Below are 14,506 nucleotides of genomic sequence, written 5' to 3'. Positions count from 1 at the left end.
GGCTGGTCAGGGGACAGTGGCTGGTGGGTGTGACCGGGGCTGGGGGTGGCAGGGACCCCCGTGAGCCAGAGCTGTTCGTGCCTGTGCCTTGGGACACTGCACCAATCCTCGGGACACCACAGCACCACACAGTTCCGCACCAGTTGGGACCATGGCACATCCCATGGTGTCACCCCACACCCCATGTGACCATAGAGTGCCACACCACACCACATGGCACCTGCATGAAGCACAGGGATGTCGCTTCTGYGGGGTTTTGTCTCCCCTGATGCCAAGTGACCCCATAACCATGAACAACCACAACCAACCCATATCCCTTGCCCCAGCCCGGAGTGGCACTGGTGCCTGGCTGGCCCTGTGGGATCAGCCCTGTGGTGGCACCTGGGATGTTCCTCACCCTCCAGGGCTTCCTTCCCTGCTCCTCCCTGCCTTTGAAGGTACCTCAGCCAATGGTTAGTGGGGACTTTAAAGGCAGTGGTGACACCTGAGAGTCCCCAGAGGTGCTTCCAGCAGCGTTTAATGGTTCAGAGATCAGCACCACCCCTGTCCCGGTGCTGCCCCGCTGGTGGAGCTCCGAGCCTGGGAGCCCAGCTGGGAGCAGAGCACGTCCTCGGAGCTCAGGGGCCATCTGGAGCCTCTGGGAGATGCTGTATAAACATCCCCAGCCCGGGCCCATCTGTCAGGGCTCAGTGTAAACACCCCGGAGCGGGAGCRGGGAGCCCCTTTCCCAGGAGCAGGGATCTGGGGGATGGCAGCGCATCCGGACTCTTCCCCCCGTGTCCAGGGGACCATGGAAGCTGCCTGCAGACACCCTGACCCTGCTGGGGGATCACAGCACTGTGACAGCACAGCTGGCTGTCCCTGGGCTGGCCACAGGGYGCATTCCAACCATGGAATAGCCGAGTCTGCAAGGCTGGAAACGGCCTCTGAGATCATCKGGTCCAGCTGCAACCCCAGCACTGCCAAGGCCACATCTACACGGTTTTTGAAYRCTTCCAGGGGTGGCTGTGGAGCAGATGATCAGGACCATTCACCCTCTTCACCACCCAGCTGCCTCTGCCCCACTATTTCAGGAATCCTCGGTAATTCAGTGGAATTTGGGTTTACTGGAGATCTGCTCCCTTTTYGTCACTGCAGCAGCAGCCAGCCACRTGCAGGGCTCCACTCTGCTCCTCTCCCCCAGGATCTCACAGGAATGAGGGCAGGAAAGAGTGAAAGGACCACGCTGGGTGGCCACAGAGATGGGCATTGGGTGGGCCAGAGCTCTGCGTGTGAGCAGAGCCAGCTCAGGGAATTAATGCCTTAAGGACAAGGGGGAAGATTGTGACTGTGGACTGATAATTTTCTACTTGACTTATGGCAAGATTTCCAAGTTTCTGTCCTGATTTGATAAAAATAAGCCTGTTTTTAAAGGGGACAGAGGGTTTGTGCTGAGCATGAGGCACACACATTATCCGTCACGGGGCCCAGAGCCCGCACAGGCAGCTCCCTGCCTCCACCCAAAGGGCGGCCACCAGGGAAAGGGTTAATTTAACCAGTTCTCATGGGGTTTTGGAAAGTTCCCTTTTTCCAGGAGGCTGCCTGACGCGCTCTGACAGGGCCCTTTGAGCTGGCACAAAGGCAGCGCTCTGCCCCTGCCCTCTGWGCGCTCCCACCCGCGCCAGCAGCAGTTCAGAGCAGCTATAATCTCACTAGCAGCGGCTTTTACTGCTGTCACTTCGAGCCTCCTGCACCATGTGAGTGCCTCAGATCTCCAGCAACGTAAAAAAAGCTAATGAACGAGGAATAAACAAGTGTAGCCAGGCAGAAAGGCTGCACGCRGGAACATCTGAGCCAGCCCGGCTGCCGGGCCAGGCTGGGAGACACCGCAGCCAAACCCAGCCGTAATTAAAAAAGTCTAATCTGCCTCGGTATCCAGAGATAAAGCAGGGGGGAGAGAGGGTGTGYGTGGAGGTGACAGGGAGGGGAAGTCCTGGTGGGAGCAGGAATGGAGAGAGAGAAAGAGGRGAGAGCAGAGAGGAGAAGGGAGATTTGTTGGAGCGATGGCATGGAGGGAAGGATTCCTGGGGTCTCATCCCTGCTGGGTTTGCTCCTGTCCCTCCTTCTGAGGAAGGAAGAGCTGGAGGAGAACCCTGAGCCCAGATGATCCTTCTGCTGCAAGCTGGAAAACCAGGATCCTGCTGGGATCCTGCTCTGCTCCCTGGCACATCCCTTCCCCCTGCTCCCTCCCCATCCCAGGAAAGCCCCATTAATGGGTGTCACCAGCTCAGCACAGCCCATGATGAGCAGGGACCCGGCTCTTTGGGTCTGGCTCCTTTTCCTGGGGTCACATGAGCTGCTGGTGGCACAAGGTGCAATCATTTTCATTTTCCCCTGGCTCATCAGAAAGAGAAGAAATGTTGCTCTTTTTGGTAAAGATAAATAAGGAAATGAAAAGCCAAAGCTCGTTAAAGTCGTRGCTGTGAATCATTTATTCTGCAGAGCCTTCAGGGGCCAAGGACCACGGGGTTAAGCTGTGGCACTGGGCCAGGCTGTGTCCCTCAGTTGTCCCCAAAATGCCCATTTATCTGGCAGAGAAGGGACAGCTGAGGCTGTGCAGCCTCCCAGCAACTGTGCTGCACACCAGCCATCGAGCTGCACCCCAAAACAGCGTGAGGAAACCCCAAATCCACCTGGAATACTCCAGAAATGCTGGATTAATGTTACTTAAGATAACAGCTCCAAGCATTGGCAGCTATCCCATMATTTTCCTTTGTGCCAATATTAAAACTCCTGGCCAGAGCAGCGTGACAGACCGAGTGAAACTCCAGGAGATGTTATGAGGAATGACAACCTCATACCTTGGGATGGAGTCACAGGTCACCGTTTTTTCCTCTTAATTTCCAGAGTTWAAAAAAAAAATAATCGCAGCCCTCTTGTTCCCTCTGGTTAAAAGACATAAGAGCAGTAAATTAACAGCATCAAAGATAGGGGAAAAAAACCCAGCCCTACATAAAAGCAAGTGGTCAATTTGGAGCCCTGGGAGGAGAGCCCAGGGCTGATCCAGCAGGGCTCAGTGCCTTAAATGTCTCTGTTGTTCCTTTGAAGAAAATCATTGAAGTCAATGGACTCACTTAAGTGTTGGAAATGAGATGTGTGATTAAGCCCCTTGCTGAAGGGAGGCCTCGAAAGTTAAATTATCTCATAACCACAGCAGTGAAACTGTCTGGGGAATGGGGAGCGTCCTCTGCCCCACTGCAGAGTGCCCTGCTCYGTGTTTTGGGGTGCAGGCTGGGGGAGAGCTCTGCCCCCAGCTCCAGCCCCCTCAGACCACAGCCTTTCACTGCCCACATCAGGGAGTCGCCRTCTCTTATCCCCTCTTTTGCCATTTCCTCCCTAATTGGCAACTTTTAGAACCAATTTTATTGTCAGCTTCCTTACATCCCACATTATCCTCATCGGGAGCAATTTGGGGATGAATTATCTCACCTGGGAGTGCTGCCCCTCCTGCCTGGCAGCACTGCACATCTGTCCAACAGCTGCCAGAGAGCAATGGGGGSAGTGGGAGAGGTGCCTTGCTGAGGTTGTTTACAGAGGGGTTTAATAAACTCCGCTCGATGCAGGAGCAGGTTCCTGCCAGCTCCGTTATTTGAACCGGGGAAACATCTACAGAGCCTCAAACAAAAGGAGACAAAGACTATATTGCATTTGGTATTTCTTCTCCAGATTGATTTATCACTGTCACGTCTGCTCCTTCCTTCCCTCTGCATTCCTGTCTCCCGGTAATGTTGTAATATCTTTTATTATGGRACATTATATAATGCACTCTATCGCTGCGAGTGTTGTTATTCCGAGAGCAGAATCTYCTTTATTCAGACCCAATTCTGCAATCAAGGAGCCTCCTGGCTTTGAGGCAGAGCCCTGCAGAGACACCTGCACTTTGCCCCTGAAGGAAAAGGAAAAGCCTCATGCTTTAAGAGGTCCTAWTCTGAGGATTAGTCTGGCCAAGCTGCTGTGTGGGGTCTGTAGGTGCCYCAAAAAAGGAAGAGGAAATGGCAGTATTTGTACTGAAATTGGGTTTTGATGTGGATTCTGGAATTTGTGTTGGGTTTTTTGCTGCTCTCTGTGGTGGCTCTTGGACATGGCCGTGCCAGAACCAGCCCCATGGCCAGAGGGGCTGGTGGCCCTCTGGGGGTGCCCAGAATTGTGGCCACATAAACCCACAAGATGGGCGTTAAGGTCCTGTCTAACCTGAACCATTCTGYGATTCTGTGATTTACTTCTCTTTTTTTTCACTTGAGCAGCCCAGGCTGATCCTTGTGAATCATTGTGGCACGACTTCCTSGCAAAGTGATGTTTCCCTTGTGTACCAGGACAATAAAAGCAGAATTACAAAGCGTTCCTCTGCTGCAAACCGCACACAGAGCCCTTCTCTGCTGCTTTGGTCCCAAATAGTGTCGATGTTTCCCCAGTGCCACAGCCACGGAATATCATTCTGATGATATGGATGCACAGGGATGACAGGTTTTGGGGTTCTGTTTGAAGTCTGAGCACCCCTCTGAAGTCATCAAGGTGGAAAGTGGCCAGAAGGGCTGATGCTGAGGGAGGACTGGTCAGGCTCTCCGTAACTCATGGCCGCAAAGCAGGGAGGTAGCCAAAGGTATTTGGAGGTTTCCAGCAGGGATTAGGCACTGTCTTTGAAGGCAGGTCCAACAGGGGTGATTAAGCAGCTCCAGAAATACAAACCACGGCCCAGCAGAACGTGGGAGGACACGCAGGGGATAAAACCACCCCGTACGTGACTGATTCCTTGAGCTCTTCCTGGAGAAAGCCCATCTGGCTGGGGCAGGACCATCCCGAGCTCCCAGGGGTGTATTTTAACAGCTGAAATATCAACAGAGAGGTTTGGTGGGGGCAGATGGGCTCTGGAAAAGGGGCCAAGGGGGTGGGCAAGCTCTGACAGCCCGGCAGTGATTGGGGGTCCAGGATGGGACACTGCAGGGGGGTGACCAGGGACACAGCAGTAGCAGCTCACCCTGCTCACCGTGCCCAGGCTCAAACCCAGCGTTGGCCACTGCTTGCCCAGGTCCCATCAGATTTCCCAGTCTGGCACTGGGAGGGCTCTGGTGCCGCTGCGAGACCAGGAGTTAATGTTTCCTAGAACCCAGGGAAGGGGGACCAGAGAAAGACGGTTCTTGAGTGTCAACAGAAAAATTATCTTGCACAAATAAACAAAGAGATGGATTATCCCGCGTTGTTTGCGCAGGGAATTGCTGGAATGCCTGCTCACTGTGGAGCTGTTAGGGGCCTGGGATGGTGTTCCATGGGGGGCTGGCTCCAGCCTGTCCTACTGTTCCTTGGGCTCGTGGAGGAATCTGCTCCGGGTCACCTTCCCAGGCTGCGGTGTGGCCACCGGCTAAAGCAGCGCCGGGGGTTCAGTCCCTCGTGTTGGGCATCTCTTCCTGTTCTTGGGTGAATCACAAAACACAGATCTCCAGGATCTCTGCTTCCCTGCCTCCTGCCTTCAGCCTTCCTGAAATCCCTTTTCTAGGAAGAAAGGCTCAGATCAGAGCGAGATCTAGACAGGATGCACAAAGGCATGCAGGAGAAAAAGAGCTAAACACAAAGTAATCCTCATGTGCTCCAAGCTGAGGATCTCCAAGCAATTCCCAGGCTGTCCATCATCACTGCAGTGTCTGGAGAGGGTCAGTGGTGACCCCCACAGCTTTACCAGAGGCACATCCCAGAGGGCACATCAGACCTGGAGCTCAGGGTGGTCCAGATTTTRAGTTTGAGGAGGATTTGGTGATGATGGGAAGCCCGGGTGGTGCAGGAGAGCTGGAGCTCTGTGTGTCATGCTGGGGGCATCCCATGCCATGAAAATTCCATCCTGTGATGATCCATGYCATGAAGATCCCATGCCATGATGGCCCTGCCTGCTCTCAGGACCTCGTGTCCTGGCAGAAGGAGTTTCACCTCTACAACCACTTCCCAGCTATGAAAACTTCCCTCCTGGCACATTTTCCTCCACCYTCCACAGCCTCTTGGTGCTGAGCAGGATGGAGCCAAGGCTGYTTGGTTKTTTAGGCTCAGGYTGGAGSTTCTGGCCAGACCTGAGCTATGGCAGGTGACAGGGGACACAGATCCCCAGGTCCACGGCTGTCTGCAGATAGTGAGTGTTCTGAGGGGCACAGAGGTGTTTTAAAGGGTTCAGAGGGGTTTGAAGGGGTGCAGAGATGCTTTCAGGGGCACAAAGATGTTTTCAGGGGTGCTGAGAGCACGGCCAGGCCCTGGCTGACACACAGTTGACATGGCCCAGCACACACATGTAGAGGAGGAGACTGCACCAGAGAGGAGCAGATCTCCCAGGCCCTCAGCTTAATTATCCTCTGGATTAATATCTAGGAACAACACATTTCTGGGAACCCGAATGCACACACAGACCTGCACATGTGGCAAGTGAGGGCTGACCAAGTGCCGGCCCCTGCTCTGCTGGCAGGGCCAGGGAGGCACAGGGCAGAGCTGTGGAACTGGAGAGGAGCAGCAAAGCAGCCCCGGCTCATTTGTTTTTCGTGACATCATGGCCTCCTCTGGCTTTTTTCACAGTTTTCCTCTGTTGTATTTAATAGACTTAATGGATCACACAGCACTATAAGAACAACAGACCCTCAATGTTTTTATTAAAGCCATCTACAAAAATCCCTCTGTGCTCGAGCTTTCCTGCGGGGTGACTCTGCTGAGATGCTGTTTCCATTAAGGACAATTGTGGTGAATAAAGGAAGAATGAACAAACAAATGGAAAAAGGGAAGGGGAGGGAGCAGTGGAGCAGAGCGAGCTGTGGCTGGGAAGGGGGTGATGCTGGCTGTGTCCCCCTGCCCACGCTTGGCTGGGGCTCCTGTCACCCAGCCTGGCATGGGGGACAGTGGCAGAGTCTCTTGCAGAGCTGGGCTGGTTTGGGGAGCCCTGATGTTGGGGTCACAGAGGGGAGATGCTGCTTTCACACCTGTCAGGTGGGGGTTATTCCCTGTTTCCTTTGGGAAGGAGCTCTCCCTGTGCCACGTGTGTGGCTGTCACCACCAGCCACTGCCTGGTTCCTGTGTATCAAACCTTTCTGGCTGCAGGGCTGCCAAACACCGAGAAGGTTGGTGAGCGCTGTGCTGCCAGAAATAATGGGAGCCGCAAGCTCTGGCTGGAAGGTTGGGGTTCTGTCCCTTTGCTCAGGTGCTGGGGTGGAGTGTGAGCACCAGGAGAAGCATCTCTCCAGCCCTGGAGATGCAGCACCCATGTGGGGACTGCTGCTGCTGCAGTGTGGGGTGATGGGACAGCAGGGAATGTCACCGTGGTCACAGTGGGACGTGTAGGATGGCCTGGGCTCACCCTCAGCCTGGCAGGGGGAACATCCTCTTCCATCTGCCAGAAGACTCTCAGCTTTCCTTCAGCCGCTTTGATCCTTTCTCTTGCCCAAAACTGATACCCAGACATTTCATTTTCTGGATGCTCAGAGTTTAAAAAGGTCTGGAAAAGCCCTTCTGTCTCTGCAGGACACTGTGACTCTTGTCTGGCTGCAGCTGTCAGCAGCCCCTGCCCGCAGTGCTGGCCCGGACATGGTGCTCTCCTGCCACATGGGGTGGGGAAAGTGAGGGACACACCAGAATTCCTTTGAAGGGGAGATGTCAGTTTTTAACTGGAGCTTTGAAGCTTCCTCTCAAATCCCAGGGAACCTGACCCGGCCGATCCCGTCAGTCAGCACACACAACTCCAGCTCTGAAGTTGGCTCTTCCGTCCATGCCACCAGCCCAAGGAGCACGATGATGGATGAATCCTGTCAGTCCTGCAGGTATTTTGGTTGTGAGAGCACCGTGGGCACCCAGGGTCCACTTCAGGACATAAAATGGTCTCTGGGTGGCAGGAAGGGAAGCACATAAACGGCAGGAAGGGAAGCGYACGAACACCATGGGTGGGTTGGTGTTTGATGTGCTGGTCTCTCATTTACTCTGGGATTGTTGGAGGCACTGGCACACAAGCACCTTGGGGACACAGCAGTGCTGAGCAGGAGCAGACATCTCTGTGTCACCCTAGGTGGCCGAGGGAAGGTTTTTGGARCCCAGCCTGGATTCATGTGCTGCAGGTTGGTGTCTGGGTTTCTGTTTCCCCAAGGACTCTCTTTCTGTCTCGCTACCCTGTGCTCCTTTATGTGCCCTCAGACACCGAGRAGCTCTCCCCGAGGGTCTGACAGACACGAGCAAAGCTCTCTGATTTATGCCGCTTTGACACTCGACTGCAATACCTGGAGAAGCCCATCCCACCTGCCCTGCCAGAGCTGTTCACTCARCCCTAAATCAACAGAGGCGGGTCCTGCCTGCGCCTGCCTCTCGCAGCTCCGTCTGTGCGTGGCCAGCGCTGTTCCCCGTAATGCGCTAAGCTTCCCGACATGATGTTTAGCACATGTTCCCTGCTCTGCCCCCCCGCTCAAAGGCAGCCTTATAGTTTGCAAATGGGATGAAACCGCTGTGCGGCCCCGCTCCTTGGCCGGGCTCCCGCCCCGCGCCGCGGCTGCCAGAACCTTCGCCGCACCTTCCAAGTCATTATGTGTAGTCAAAAGCCTGCCAGAAGGGCTGGGAGGATAAAAGAAAGAAGGGGGGAAAAAATAAAACAGCACCAAAACCCCCCTAATGCACGTGAAGGAGCGGCAGAGTAAGCGAGGCATGTCCTCCATGGAGCGCTGCCCGCCCGCCGCTCACCGTGCGCTGCCGGCTCCAGGTGGGTCTCCTCCTACGTTGGTCTTCTGGGGAAAAAAAAGCCGTGCTTGCCCGGGGAGCAGAGCTCCGTCCCCCCCTGGGTTTGTCTGGGACGGCTGCCACCATCAACAAACCCAGATCAGTGCCGGGGAGCTCGGGGGGATGTGTCGGGGCAGGCTGGGAAGCGCGGAGATGCGGCTCAGCCCCGCGCAGACACTGGGACCGTATCGTGGGGATCAGGAAACGCCTCCGAGGAGCTGATGAGTGCGGATACAAAGAGCTGCGGTTGTCTGTGTAAACAGGGAACCGCAGCCAGGAGAACGGATCAAAGCTGGGATATTCACCCAAAGCCGCAGATCTCTACTCTGGGCTGCGGGAAAGCGGCGGTGCTGKCCCCGGGCTGCCAGCGAGGCACGGGGCAGGCGACACGGGGACGGGTCTCCTGGCTCTCCCATCTGCTCTCGTGGTTACCGGGRTGGCAGCGGTGCCTGCGCTGCCCCCGGGCACGGAACAGGGGCGGCTCGGGGGGCACGGGAGGGACCGAGGCACCTGCGAGAGCCGGCAGCGGGGTGACAGAGGGGACAGCGAAGGGCGGGACAGGGTGACACAGGCTGTGATGAGCAGGACCGGTGGAGAGAGGGGGTGACGAGCAGACAGAGCCGCCGCGCTCCGCCGATGTAGCCGGTCCTCCGAAACGCCTGGTCGGTGTTTTCCCTGCTCCCACCATCAGGAGAGGCTGTGCGCTCACCAGGGAGCTCCGCTGCCGCTCTCACAGCCAAGGAAACGGGATATCTCTGCCCGTATTGGCGCCTCCCTCTCCTTTTGTTTCTTTTCTCYATCCTTTTCAGTCCTGCCTGCTCTGGATGCGGTATTTCGGGAAGCAGTCCTTCGGGAAGCGGTGCAAGCAGGGGAAGGAAGCGCTCTCCAGCCCGGGCTGCCGTGCCAAGGTCGGGAGCGGCGGCTGCTGGCACTGCCCGTGGCTGATCTGCTCCAGCGGCCCCGGCCACCCCTTGCTGGAGGTCCTGGACTTCTCCCAGTGACCTGGAGCTGTTTGCCATGTTCCTGCACAAGACCTAGATTTTAATGCCAACTGAGCAGCTGTATAAATGTTTCGTGACATTTCGGAGACAGAATGGATCGCGCTGCTCAAACCTCCCCTTTGCGAGCGCATTCAAATGGTACCTTTTCAGTTTCAGGGGAACTTTGTTTGCTTTAAAGGCTCTCTGATCATTTCCAGCAGAGGCCTCAGACAGSCAGCCTGCCTCAGTCCTCCAGCCCAGCACATCCTGCAGGCCAGCGCTCCCTTTTTCTCTGCGGGGTGGCCTCCACCACAGCCACACTCCTCTGCATTCAGAGCTTCCCGGAGGCTTCAAACCCTTCCCAATCCTGGAGCAGCCATTCTAGTTATTAACAGCCCTTTCTGAACACACACAGCCCGCTGCAGTGTGTGCCTGGCCCGCGGGCTCTGGGCTACCTGAGAAAGAAAAGCTAAAAGCMTTGCTGAATTTGTTAATTGGCACAAACTGCAAAACTCCTCTGTGGAGATTCTGCCATCTTATTTAACGAGACCATTCCCTTGGCCTCGAGGCAGAAGGGAAAGACCCCAGACACCTAATGAGCTTCACAAAGGCCRGCGAGTTAATAGAGCTCAGTGTGTCGACTGGAAAAATTAACTTTAGAATCAAGATTTTTGCGGTAAAAGAAAACGGTTGGATGTCTAGAAATTATCACAGGAGGCCAGCACACCCCAGAGTGATCTCTGCAGTGATGTCTGTGTGACAGGGACATACCACAGAACTGGCACAGGGTGCCCAGAGCAGCTGTGGCTGCCCCTGGATCCCTGGAAGTGTCCAAGGGCAGGGCTTGGAACAACCTGGGATGGTGGAARGTGTCCCTGCCCATGGCAGGGGTGGGACTGGGTGAGCTTTAAGGTCCCTTCCCACCCAAACCATTCTGTGACTCCCTGATTCTCTGATGAATGCTGTCACCATAGCAAAGCCACTGCTGTCACCTCCGATTCCTCAGCTGAGGAAGCAAAGTAAATATTTCAGTGTTTATCAGCCCCTTTTCTGTGCTTCAGAGCTGGCTTATAATTGTGTTTCACAATATGAGGTTCTCTCTTACATAGGGTCTGGGGTAAAAGGCAGACTCCYTTCCTGCCCTGTCCCACACAATAATTTCCAATTAGTGAGAAATCTCTCTCCACACTGGCCTCTCCTTGTTTAAAAAYAAACAGTGCCTCGATGCTGATAAGGATTTAAACCCAGCTAAACAGCAGTTGCTTTTTTACATGAGGGCTGCAAATTTAGTTCTCTACGTGCTCTCAGAAAAGAGGCGCAGATTGGTCAAAATTTCCTTCCAGATCTGTGCACACACAACTGATGTGGCTGSATGATGAGGGTGTTAAAGCCAGCTTTCCCTCCCTCCTGGCAGACACCGGCTTATTCTTTACCCCAAATCCTTACAGTTCATTTTTTAAACCTCTTGAGCAACTTATCTTTCAGTATCTCTCTTCAGAGCCTCCCATTCATCACGGCTAATTGTGGGCTGCCAGCACCCAGAGGGGATTCTGCAGCTCGGGCTGGTGTCACGGTCTGGTGGATGGCATGAGGGGAATGGCCGAGCCTGGGCTGGCATTTATCATCTCTGAGAAGAGTTTGCTTAAAAAAAAAAATAAAAAGGAAGAGCCTGGGTGTGTGAAATTGAGTCAAGGGCCCACACAATAAGGCTGCAAAATCCTGCGAGGGGAAGGAAAAGCTTTCCCTTTTCTTGCAGATTCCTGAGAGATTCCTCAGAATGGGACAAGGCAGGGACAGCAGGAGCTGCAGCCCCTGGCAGTCCCTGCACTGCCTCATGGTTTCCACTGACTCCCTGACAGAAACATTAAGGCCTTCGGTGTTCTGGGATTTTTTCCCTCCCTCCACTTCAATAGAGAAGGGGAATGAGTTTTTATATCCTCTTCCCAACACCATTTCACTGAACACCAGCCTTTCTGCAGGAAGAAATTATCTTCAGCCAAGTTTTGTTAGGAAGGAAGAAATATGCATTTTGATAACCTCTTTGATATAATGGAGGATGTTGATTTCTACWTTTTTTTTATATCTCATGATAGCTCTCAATTGCTAAATGTTTGTCACACTCAGTTAAGGACAGGGGAGGAAGCAAAAGGCCTGGGGAGAGCCACAGGGATGAGCCCCAGGTCCTGCAGCTGTGTTCAGATGGATTTTCCATCCCTGCCCTGCTCCATGGCCTGAGCAGCCTCTCCCAAGCCTGGGATGCAATCCAAACTCCTCCCTGACACCATGGCTGGGGCTGTTCCAGGTGCTCAACCACCCAGGCCAGGCTGGTGCTCCCTGCCCAAGGGAGGTTTTGGGATTGACAGCACATCCATGGCAATGAAGAGATTTCTCCCACCTCCTTCTGTTGGGTCTGGAGCATGTGTTCAGAGGCATCCCCTCCTGTAGGGTGAGCAGGGGGAGCAGAGCACCCTGAGCCCAAACACCCCAAAAAAGCCGATGGCAACCCGAGCACTGGAAGCAGCTGAGGAAGGTGGGCAGAGCCCCAAACCGAGCCAGAAAATCCAGCCTGGAGGGGAAAAAAACCACAAAACCCACAAAGCTGAAAGGCAGAGTGCAGTAAGAGAGAGTTACCAGGAGATTTTGAAACACAAAGCCGGAGCCAGCCCAGAAGGAATGTACACAGAATGCATGAAAATCTCTGCTCCTCCTCTGACAAAGAGCGTTTTGCAGCGCCTCAGCCCCAGCGCCTCGTGCCTGTGTCTTCCCTCTCCTGCAGCCGTGGGGAGGGGGCTGAGGGCAGGGCTGCAGGCTGCCAGCCATTCATGGCTTCTCCAAAAGCCCCACGAGCTTTCCTTGCTGCTGAAAATCCCAAATGGAACTGCAGAGGTTCACCCGGAGCATCTTCAGGCAAAGGAAAAACAAACCTGGAGCTCTCAGGGGGATCCACAGCCTCAGATCCCCAAAAAATGGCATCTCCCTGTACTCATCCCCAGTGGGGACATTCCAGGGGTTATCCACAGCAAGGGGGTCCCAGAGAAGGCTGGGGTTCCTCCCAGCAGGGATGGGCAGATCCCCACGGCAGCAGCCCAGGGAAGGTGACAGCCACAGGTGTCATTTCTTTCCAAAGAGTAAAATCTGCCTTCATCAGGCATCTCCCTCTCAGTGAGAACTCCAAAACTGTTCCTTTCTACCCATTCCTCCATATCCAAGGGCCCTGGGTGGTCTGTGCAGTGCTTKGTGAAATAGCAGGAGCAAAGTGTGCTTGGAAAGGCTCTTCTGCARATGGTTACTCCCTGAGCTGTCCATGAGTCCTGGATGGGATCAGCTCTCTGGGCACTGCACCATCTCTGAACCACCCAGGTATTTTCTCCTGCCTGGGTCACTCAGGTCACCTGTATCTGTACCAGGGTCCCAGCACCCATCTGGCTTCTCTTGTCTAGGAAAACCCAAATTCCCTCACCCCAATCAGGCCGCTTTGACCTTTCATTCTGAGCAGCACTATGAGTCGGTAACAATCCTAATCCATCTCTTTGGTACCAAAGTTCCAGCATCTCTCTCCCTTAAAATTCCCTGGAGGCCGCTCAGAGGGATGGAGCTGGTGCCATCTCCCCATTGTCTGACCACAGCAAAGACATGAAAGCTGCTGTTCTGAAACATTCCAGCTAAAAAGAACATTATTAACAGCAAGATGATAAGACTCGCAGGTTTCAAAGGCGGGAGACATGAATGATTCCTTTTCCTAAAGAATGAAACCCAATGAAAACGCAACATTTCCTTCAGAAGCGAGAGCTCCCCTCCCAGCCAAAAGGAGGACAGAGAGKGGCACGTGCTCCTGGTCCCCCCGAGTCAGGGGACACTCTGCCCCTGCACAGAGGGTCTGCACTGCATCCCCTTGGTGTCCCCTCTGGAAGGACGGGAGATCAGCATTGCAGAGGGGAGGCTGATGGATTTTGTTTGCCAGAAGGCCATTAGGATAAAAGGAAAATCCCACTTAGCACAAGTTATGAATTTCCCAAAGTCAGGCTATTGGCACAGGCGGGGACGGAAAGTGCGGGTTRTTAATGGATGTGTTGAATGACTTCCTGCCTGGGCTGCCTCTGACGTGTGCAGGAGGAGCTGCTCAGCCCAGTGTGGAGCAGCTTCTTCTCTTCCCAGGGCCTCCATGGGGTGGAGGCATCAAGAACAGGGCCCTGGGCAGATCTYACCTCCCTGCAGCTGCATTTCTGGGGGATGCTCACACAGGGAACAGCACAATGTGGGCAACCACAACCTGCATTGGGCCACCTCCGAGAAGGGGGATGGGTTTATCTTCTGTCTCGGGGTGAGAGTGGGAGAACTTAGAGCCCCTTCCAGGGCATAAAGGGGTTCCAAGGGAGCTGGAGAGGGACTTTGGACATGGGCCTGGGTGGATAGGACGGAAGGGAATGGCTTCCCAGTGCCAGAGGGCAGGGTGAGATGGATACTGGGAAGGAATTAGTCCCTGGGAGGGTGGGGAGGCCCTGGCACAGGGTGCCCAGAGAAGATGTGGCTGCCCCTGGATCCCTGGCAGTGTCCAAGGCCAGGCTGGACAGGGCTTGGAGCAGCCTGGGACAGGGGAAGGTGTCCCTGTCCATGGCAGGGGTGACACAGGATGGGCTTTAAKGTCCCTTGGTCCCTTCCAATGGAACCATTCTCTGATTCCACARTTCTGTGAAGGTCATCACGGAGCAACCATGGGGTGCCCAGCACCTCAGTCCCTCCCAGCACCCCAGAGTCGCTGCCTCGAGCTG

The sequence above is a fragment of the Malurus melanocephalus genome, unplaced genomic scaffold, assembly GCF_030028575.1.
Source record: "Malurus melanocephalus ecotype Western Australia unplaced genomic scaffold, MMel_1.1 scaffold_486, whole genome shotgun sequence".
NCBI lineage: Eukaryota > Metazoa > Chordata > Aves > Passeriformes > Maluridae > Malurus > Malurus melanocephalus.
The sequence above is the reverse complement of the archived record's forward strand: the minus strand, read 5'-3'. Positions refer to the sequence as shown.